The 10,587-nt window shown below is 40.0% G+C and overlaps 1 pseudogene; it reads left to right on the top strand.

Annotated features, from left to right (window-relative positions):
- The first annotated feature begins 8,466 nt into the window (after positions 1-8,466).
- LOC110192011 (large ribosomal subunit protein uL3 pseudogene) lies at positions 8,467-9,702 on the top strand (annotated as a pseudogene).
- The last annotated feature ends 885 nt before the right edge of the window (positions 9,703-10,587 follow it).

The raw sequence follows: 10,587 nt of genomic DNA, 5'->3' as shown, positions 1-10,587 counted from the left end.
GGGTCAGGATCAGCATCCAAACGTCCAAAGAACATAGGGCCATAGGCAGAGGTACGATCAGGAGGGGTAAGTCACCATTTAAAGACATGTAGAGAGCTGTGTGACCATGAGCAAGTGACTGTACTTCTCTGAGACATAATTTCCTTATCTGCAAAACAAGTATGATAATACTGGCACTATTTGCCCAGAGGAAATTACTTTGTAAACTTTAAGAAGCTATATAAATATAAGTTATATTATTATATAATATGTTGTTATTGATAAATATTAATAATTAATAATGTTAACTATTAAGGTGAATAATATATGTTATTATTATCATTAATATTATTATAGTGACAATCCAGACCAGCATCATGGGTAGAGACACAGAGTATACAGCCAAAAGCTATTGGCCCCATAGCCAGTACGGACAGGAGGCATGGTCAGAATATATACATTAAAACATAGAAAACATAGTCGTATTAGTCTAAATGTTAAGGTCAGAACTGAGTAGAAAGATGGAGGCAGATGTATAATCTAAGTACATGGTGAAATCAGCAGCTGAGCTTCACAGAGAGAAATAAACAGTCATAACTTAAGGCTGACCCACAGTTACTGACATCTAGGGATGTACTTCTTTGCTCCAGTGGTCCTCCAATGGCCCTGCACCATGGCCCACATATCTACAGCAATCCCATCTCTACTACCTCCCCAGGCTACTATTCTCCCCACCCCCCACCACACATACAATCTTGTAGTGAACCTCTCTCCTGAGGTCTATTGGTCATACCACTACATACTGCAACCTGGAATGGAGGGAGCAGATTGACATCGTTCCTTTCCACTCCCTCCCAAACACCACATCCCCTGCCAACTGAGACCTCTCCATTCTCTGACCCCTCCTAAGGGTTAGTAGGTCTAGGGAGTGGGCTACCCCACCTTGTGGCAAAACTGTCCCTGAGTGGGGCGGATTGAACTTCGCACCCTGTTCCCAATTAAGGTTATGGTTGATAGATGGTTATGGCCATCTCTGAGCACTGGCATGTGATGGGATCATAAGGTAATATCCCAAAGATTTCTGGCATTGCAAGTAAGCTCTTCCCTAACCTTGCTCCACTCCATACTCTCCCCCCATATTGGACCCACCCAGGGGCATTCTTGGTGAGTCCCAAAGGCTCTGGCTCCCCATTATAGGGCCTTGGGTTCTGAGGAGGTCTCTCTCTGAGTTCCCCCCCCTCCAAGGCTTTGTCACAACCTAGGAAGAGCAGGAGGCAAGGAAAGCCCACCCAGGACCTTCCTTCTCCCTCCCCAGGTTGCTCGCAGCGGCTTAGATTTCAGTGGCTCCCAAGGGCCCAGAAGGAATGAGCCACAAAAACTCTTTCCTTTCCCTTGCCCTGGTCCCCATTCTGTAGTTCCCATCAGGTTGGATGCTCCTTCCTAGCTGAATGCTGACCCTCCTTTCCATCCTTCCCCCAGTGGAGGTAAACTAGAGTTCTTCACTACTATAATTTTCAGTCCTGAAACCCCCTTCCCAACAGGTAATGGTAAGAGACATGACTGCTCATACTACTTGGATCAATAGAAAGAAGTCACCGAGTATAATCCTTCCAGTAAGATAGGGTACCGAAGTGTTTTATCACCTACCCTCTCACTAAGCCCTTCAGACTCCCAGGCATTACACTCTATAAACCCCTGGACTTTGTCTTCTGCCCTACTATTATATGTAAAGGATCAAGGGGCCCTTCTAGGCAGCCTGCTGCTGAACCCTCCCATATGTGCCAACTCCCTGAAGCAGGATAGGAGCTCCTTAGGAACAAGGAGTTTCTTGCTTTGTATTTCTATCCCCAGCACCTGGCATCTAGTAAGTGCTTAATAAATGCTTTTGAGTTCCATTAATCTCACCAGGCCTGTGCTTCCCTCAAGTCCTCAAAATGTTAACAATGGCTCTGGGCATGAGTAAGGGAGAAATCTGAATGTGGGGTCAGGGTTCAGTATGAGAGAACAGGCTTGGTTTGGAGCACTAACAGGGACACTTAAAACATTGTCTCAGGATAATACAACAAGCAATAAAATCCACACATCAGCACAGCCAGGGTATGATTGGATAAAAAGCATCTGCTCTCTGCCCTTTTGTTAAGTGCCCTTCTTGGTGTGGGTGGATGAAGATTAGCAGGTGTGGGCCGTTCTTAGAGGCGAGGTTCTGCAGGGGGTGGTGATTGTAGCAAAGGGTTAAGATCTCTGGGGAGTCCTTACAATTCAAACTGAAGGGGCCTAAGAGTAGAAGTAAAACTGGAGGAAAAAATTTTACAGCAAGTTTCTCTGATAAAGGCCTTATTTCTCAAATATATAGAGAACTGAGTCGAATTTATAAGAATATGAGTCATTCTCCAATTGACAAATGGTCGAAGGACATGAACAGGCAGTTTTCAGAAGTCAAAGCTATCTATAGTCATATATAATCACTATTGATCATACATATATTATGTATAATTACATATATAACATATAATCATTATTGATTAGAGAAAAGCAAATTAAACCAACTCTGAGGTACCACCTCATACCAACCAGATTAGCCAATATGACAAAAAAGGAAAATGACAAATATTGAAAGGGATGTGGAAAAATTGGGACACTAATTGGTGGAGTTGTGAACTGATCCAACCATTCTGGAGAACAATTTGGAACTATGCCGAAAGGGCTATAAAACTGTGCATACCCTTTAACCCAGCAATACCACTACTGGGTCTGTATCCCAAAGAGATTTTAAAAAAGAAAAAGGAAAGGAAAAGCACTTATATGTAGAAAAATAGTTATAGCAGTTCTTTTTGTGGTGGCAAAGAATTGGAAATTGAGGGAATCTGCATCAATTGAGGAATGGCTGAACAAGTTGTGGCATATGATTGTGACAGAATACTATCGTGCTATCAGAAATGACAAGCAGATGGATTTCAGAAAAACCTGGGAAGACTTACGTCAACTGATGCAAAGTGAAGTGAGCAGAACTAGGAGAACGTGGTACTGCAGTAACAGCAATACTGTATAATGATCTTAGCTATTCTCAGCAATACAATGATCTAAGACAATTCCAAAGGACTCATTATGAAAAATGCTATCCACCTCCAGAGAAAGAATTGATGGAGTCTGAATGCAGATTGAAGGATACTTTTTTTTGAAATTTCTTTATTTTTCTTAGTTTTGTTTTGGTTGGGGGGGTTTGTTTTTGTTCTGTGTATTGTTTCGCAACATGGCTAATACAGATACTACATGTATAATTTATATAATGCTATCTACATCAACCTATATCAATGCTATATCAAAGGCAATTGCTTACATTCTCGGGGTGGGAGGGGAGAGGGAAGGAGAGAGAATTTGAGGTCAAAATTAAAAAAAAAACAAATGTTAAAATTTGTTTTTACATGTAATTGGAAAAAAAATAAAATATAAAAATTGTTTTAGACCTGAAGAGGCTTGAAATGAACTCTCTAAAACATTACTCAGAACTCAGAGGAACTCAAAGGAAAACAAAGAGCATAACTCAACAATAACTGGTCTCTTCCTAATTTTAATACTTGAAGGATCTATGGTTTAATCAGTATGGAATTTCCCCCATCTTCAACACAAATCTGTGTGAAGGTCCTCAAGAGTAGCTGTGGCTGAAAACTTCAATCACCCTGTAGCCATCCTGTCAATGAGCTTCTCCTAATTGAGCTAGGTTGGTTCCTGGATCAATCAATCAACATTTATTAAGGGCCTACTAGGTACCAAGCTACAAAGAGGCAAAAGACAGTTCCTGCCCCAAAGAAACTGATATTCTAATGGAGGAGACAACGTGCAAAGAACTATGTTTGCCTACCTACATGACAAATAAGAAATAATTAACAAAAGAAAGGCACTAGAATAAAGAGGAATTGGGAAAGGTTTGTGAAGGATGGGATTTTAGTTGAGACATGGAGCCAGGAAGTCAGTAGGTGGAGCTGAGGAGGAAGAGCTTTCCAGGCAAATTCCAGTCATGAGGGACAGCTAAAGAAAAATGCCTAGAGCTGAGAGATGGAGAATCTTGATTGTGGAACAACCAGAAGACCTCAGGAGCAAAGAGTACCTATGAGGGAGTGAAGTATAAGAAGACTGGAAAGGTAGGAGGGGAGAAGGTTATGAAGGATCTTAGATTTAGATCTGGGAGGGACCTTAGAAGCCATCAAATCCAACCAACTTGTCTTTACAGATGAGGAAACTGAGTCCCAAAGAAGGTGAAGTTACTTACCCAAGGTCATACAGCTTGTAAGTGTCTAAGGTGGAATTTAAACCCAGGTATTCTGGGCTAGGCCAATCTTCTAGTAGTTTGGGTTTAATATTGGCCAAAAAAAAAAAAGGACACCTGTAGATGATTCAACAATTAATAAAAAGAGGTTTATTAAGGCATGGGCGAGGAGGTTAGGCATTGAGATCGATTCCAGTTAACTAAAGCGAATGAAGCTCCCTAGCATGAGTTAATCATTGTTATGTACCAGCCAAGTTTCAGAGTGCCTAATGCTCCTCATGGCTGCTTTGTCCTCCTTGACCAAGAAGTGATATCAACAGCCTGAACCTTTGGTCTCATGAGCCAACCAAGACTCAAGGATAGTCTTAATACCTTTTAAGGAAAAACTAACTTTTCATGGAAGGAGCCAGGATATTGCTCCTGCCACATCAGGGTTTCCTGACTCCAAGTGTAATGACTTACCCACAACACACACAGTGCTGCCTCTCAGCTGTGATCCAGAGACATATAGGCTCACAATTGCCTTTCCAGTCTGGCAGGACCTTCCAGAGATTGCATTACACCAGGACAGTCTTCAAGACCTTCTAGAGTCAAGTCTGTCAAGATGGGGCATGAAATAAGATTTAAATGGAAGTTTTTCCCATTCTAGATACAGAAATAAATTCAACATATTCAGGTAAACTAAATAAAGATATGTATATGTGAACCACTCAACTTACTGTTTTGTGTTCAGTCTAAGTTTTTATTTTAGCTATATGAAGTAACACTTCGGTTATGTGAAGGACAATTACCCAACCATCTTAAGTGTCTGGAACACAATAAAAAACAAAGAAACAAATCCCAGAAATAAGAAAAAAAGGTCTTTGAGTACCCTGAATTGATGTCACAAAATCCCAGCCCAAATAAATCTCACACTTTTTCCATAAGAGAATTCCTCAGGCCTTAACTCTGAGCCTGTTTACTCTATGCATAATTCTAACAAGTTTCATCCTCTGGTTCCCAAGCCAACCCTAGACTCTAATCTAAGCAGCACATTAGAGGATATTGAGGGTTAGGGCTAAAACAAGAAGGGAGAGTACTCCTAGGGGCAGAAGCCCTGACACTAGCAAAAACTGACAGCTGATAGCCTAAGAGCATGAAAGAGCAAAACAAAGTCTCAAGCACTCCCAAGGCCTAGTATTCCGAGATTATTCAAGGTAGGGGCAAAGCTTCCACACCTCACTATATCCTGAGAGATTCACTGTACGGTAATAGAGGGCAGTATTACAAGTAAAGCTAAGCACAAGAGCAGATGTTCATAATTATGACCTTGAGCCATCAAGTAGAATTGTGTTCAGTGCACTCTGCTAATTCACCCCAAATAGTTACCATTTTAAAAACTTTTGGTGCTTGTGGTTAACTTCAGTTATCTGGAAAATTAAGCTATATGACCTTGGGCAAATCATTTTAACCTCTCAATGACCATGATGACCGTAAGTTGCAAAGCAGATGCTGAGCAATATGGGTAGAAGGAGTGTCCTCACAGGGAATTCTCTACACCCAGGGATGTGCTGGAGCCAGCTCAAACTGACTCAAGAACCTATTGTTAAATTTTCAGGGTGAGCATTTTTACCTTGGATACCAGTGAATGCTACAAAACATGACTCAACTTGTTCTGTTGATTGTCTAGAATTAGGAAAGTGATGGAGAAAATGTTAGGAATGCAGATTAATCTTAAAAGTGTGTCTGGCTTACTTTTTTTTTCCTGGAGAGCTGGTTGTTAAACATTTCACATTACACCTCTGCCTACGTTCATGACATCAGTGATTCAAAACAAAGAAAAAGTTAATTCACTTCATTCCCCAACAATGCTAGAAAAATGAGTGATAGCTATTAAGACAATTGTACTACTTATCAAGTCCACTACAAAAATCCAAATCAAGTTATTAAGATGACTGAAATAACCAGAACATTTGCTTTGTAAGTATTTAGGGACTACCTTTTGCCTCTTTTTGTACATGCAGTGCTTAGCACAATGCCTGACACATAGTAAGCATTTAATAAATGTTTATTGATTGATTATTAAACAACATGGTAAGTTTCAGAAGAGAGATACAAAGTACTAGAAGCTTTTATATATATATATACACATATACATATATATAATATGTATGTATATATGTGTATATATACATATATATATATATATAATTTAATCAATCAATATTTATTTATTTATGTGCCAGGCACTGTGCTAAGCTGTGGAGATACAAAAGGAGGCACAAGACAGCACCTGCCCTCAATTTTCTAATTTTCTAATGGGGGAGACAACATGCAAACAAATATTTACAATGCAAACTATACATAGGATAAATAGGAAACAATTAACAGAAGGAAGACACTAGAATTAAGACAGGTTGAAGAAGGCTTCCCATAGGAGGTGGGTTTTTAATTGGGACTTAAAGGAAGTCAAGGAGATCAGGAGTCTGGGAGCACATCTGATTAGATACATGATTAAAGGACCAATAAAGATCTTAGGTGCAATTTTAACTAGGTTTGAAGGATGGATAGAATTTCAACAAATTAAGATAGGAGAGGCTGTGTCTTCAAGGTGGCAGGCACAGTATGAGCAAAGGCTCAAAGGCAAGAAAGCACTAAGTGTGTTCAAAACAATAAATAAATAATTCTTAGAACATAGAGGATATGTAAAGGACACAGTGCCAGAAAGATAATAATATCCATACGTCACATTTATTTATTGCTTTGCCATTTATAGAAAGGTTTCCTCAAAATAACTTGATGGGTAGGCAGCACAAACATCTATCCCCATTTAACAGATAAGGAAATAGACATAGAAAGGTTAAAGATCGTATAGCCTGTGTCAGAACCAGAATTCACAAAATGGTCAATATTAGAACTGAAAGGAAACTTTGAAATCATCAAATCCAGTCCCAGTAAAGTGAAGAGATTTACTCACATTCACACAGCTAGTAAGTGGTGAATCTGGCCAGGTCTTGAATATCAAAGGGTCTTCTGATTTCAGACCCAATATCTTTCCACTCTGCATCTGATCACTATACGGCTTACTAAATTGGTTACCAGCTCAACTTTGGCTGTCCCATTCCCAGCTAGGACCTAGTGTTTTGAGGCTTGAATAACAAGATAATCTATATAGATTTGATTTGTCAGACATTATGGACATCAGAACTTACAGAGATAAATAAACTCTTGACTATGACTAGACTACTATTCAATAAATTATGATTCCTAGGCACTTGAAAATAATGAAAAGAAAAAATCCAAACTCCTTGGAATGGCATTCAAGGACCTTCAAAATCTATTTCCCACTAATATAGCTCCCTTAAACCTAAGTCCATTATTCTCCAGCACAAAGTATTAACTCCAACTAGCCTACTTATCCCCAAAATAAGCCACAAATTCTCACACTGTATGACACCCTTAGAAAGACTTTTCCTTTCTTTTCTATCTATCCAATTCCTATCTAACTTTCTGAATCTAGCTCAAGTTCAGACAGCTAAGATGAGCAGGAGGATACAGAGATACAGTCCAAGAGTACAAATCAGGGCTTTATACACGACACCCAGGCCAAGAAGAAAAATGCAAGTAAAATCACGATCCCAGTCCTAAAGGACGTGAGGTAGGGAAATGAGGAGCAGGGAGCTGGGGAAGGGTCAGTGCAAATAATCAAGGGTTGCCTTTTGCCCTGAGGCCCTAATTCATGCTTTTATTGCTAAATAACATCTCCCTTATGAAAGCAATCTAGTCTAGCTAATAGGCGTTCTGACTTGTAAGTAGGGAAAATAGTTTTCAGAATCATCCCTCATGAAATAACATGCTTAAGATGCTTTTAGTAAATATAGCAGCAAAAACAGGAAATAGGGCAATGCTAAAGGAAGCCTCTTTCCTCTAGGAGTCAGCTTCCATCTGTCATGTTCCACTGCCCACACTGCTGCTAGGCACATGTATGTCCTGCTATAAATAAGGCATGCTGCCAGGAAGCTCCAGCCAGCACAGAAGCCAGCAGTCCACTTACTGAAAGGTATTAGGCAGAGTAGCACATTACAAAATTTGGAACCTTCATTTTCTGTGGATGCTACTTGTTCGCTCCAAGTCAATTTGGGGTATTGTTATAGATTCTACAACTGAATCTGTGTGCTTTCATATTCCCTTGATGGTTAACCTAATATTCCCCTCTCCTAGATTACCCTAGTGGTGGCAGCAGCATGTCCCACCAGAGCTCCACTCCCAGGCATGAGTCTCTGGGCCTTGGAAATGAAGCAGCAAATACTGGGGGAAGGTGAAGAACTTCCCCAAAGGTGACCCCACTAAGACCCTCCACCTCACTAACTTCTTGGGCAGCAAGGCCAGAATGACCTGCATCATTCTGGAAGTAGAGAGGATTGGCTCTAAGGTGAACAAGAAGAAAGTGGTCAAGGTGACCATTCTTGTAGAGATATTCCCAATGGTCTTTGTAGGCATTGGGGGCTACGTATAAAGCTTCATAAACTTTGTACATAACTTTCATAAACTCTTGTTAATGACTAACGTTAATGACTAGACTACAATGACTATGTGCAAATGTCTCTGTAATTTGCTGAGCACATCAGTGATGAGTGTAAGAAGCAGTTCTATAAGAACTGGCACAAATGCAGGATGGAAGCCTTCATTAATCCCTGCAAGAAATAACAGGACAGTGAGGACAAGAAGCAGCCGGACAAAGACTTCAACAACATGAAGAAGTACTGACAGGTTATCTGGGTCATTGCCCATGCCCAGATATGCCTGCTCCCATTAACACAGAAGTGTCTCACCCGATGGAGATCCAGACGAATGTCTACAGAGTGTGGCTGAGCAACTGGACTGGGCCCAAGAGAAACTGGAGCTAAATAGGGAACCGTGGATGAGATGATTGATGTCACTAGGGTGACCAAGGGCAAGGGTGACAAAGACATCACCAGCTGCTGGCACACAAAGAAACCACTCCCATAAAACCCACCAAGGCCAATGCAAGGTGGCCTTTATTAGAGTTTGGCATCCTACCCATATGGCATTGTCTATGGACCAGATTGGGCAGAAAGACTACCACCACCATGCTGAGATCAATAAGAAGAACAAATCAAGGATGGTAAACTGATAAAAAAAATAATGTATTTACCAATTATGATCTTTCTGAAAAGAACATTGACCCTCCAAGAGGGTTTGTCCACTGTAGTACTGTGACCAACAACTTTATCATGTTAAATTATTGTATTACTGGGACTAAGAAGTATATTCTCACCCTATAAAAGTCCTTCTTGGTACAAGAGAAGCATTATACCCTAGAAAATATTGACTTAAAATTTATTGAAACCACCTTAAAATTTGGCCGTGGCCTCATCTAGACTGTGGAGAAAAAGAAAGTTTACATAGGATCACTCAAGGACTCAGTTGCTAAAAAAAAAAAAAAAGACACAGCTTAATGTTTCCAAGCCAATTGGAATCTGGTTGACTCTCAAAAAAATTGAAATTATTTTGACAATAAAATAAATTAGTATTGGAATTTCTAACTGTTGGCATAGCAATAAAATTAACTCACACTTCAATCAACATTAACATGTATAATTGCTTCTATAAGGTAAGTTGTGTAAAGACTATTATCCCTACTTCACAGATGAGGAAACTGAGGCTCAATTTGCCTAGGCTCCCACAGTGTCAAGGCTGGGACTTGAATCAAGGTCTCCTGACTCCAAATTCAGTGTTTTTCCCACTATTCGAAGATGAATACAACAACAATACAATACATTATGCCAATATGAAAAGTCACAAGCTTTGACTAACCATCCCTTGGAGTTAAAGGCTAAGTCTATATATAAAACCAGCTTATGAAGGTGAAAATGATTTTTGCAAGTGAGCCAATCCCTGAAGAAGACATGAAGAAGTTTCTCACTCCTTTTAGTAGAGGTAGGAGATCAAAGATGCAGAATGTTATATACCCTGCCAAATGTGGCTAGCTACCCAACAGGGTAGTTTTGCTTAACTGTTTTTCTTTCTTGCAAGGGAAAGCTTAATTGGCAGGGATGGGAGGGGAGAATATCCAGAAATGTAATGAGGTAAAATACAAAGGGGATCAATAAAACTTAACTTTTTAAAAGATGTAGCCAAGCAACTGCCTTATTCTATTCAAGTCTTCCCAGTGATCAAACCCCTTTCTCTGAACCTTTCCTACCCCTATAAAACCCTTACTTAGCTTGTGTTTCATACGTATATATGTGTATGTGTGTATGTGTGTGTGTGTGTGTATTTAAAATCTTGCTTTCTGCCAGTTAATCTGATAAACGAATCCTTCAATTTTGTTACCCCTCCTG

Source organism: Phascolarctos cinereus, unplaced genomic scaffold, assembly GCF_003287225.1.
Source record: "Phascolarctos cinereus isolate Bilbo 61053 unplaced genomic scaffold, phaCin_HiC Scaffold_4;HRSCAF=312, whole genome shotgun sequence".
Lineage (NCBI taxonomy): Eukaryota > Metazoa > Chordata > Mammalia > Diprotodontia > Phascolarctidae > Phascolarctos > Phascolarctos cinereus.
Note: the sequence above shows the minus strand (reverse complement) of the source record. Positions and strands in the feature narration are given on the sequence as shown.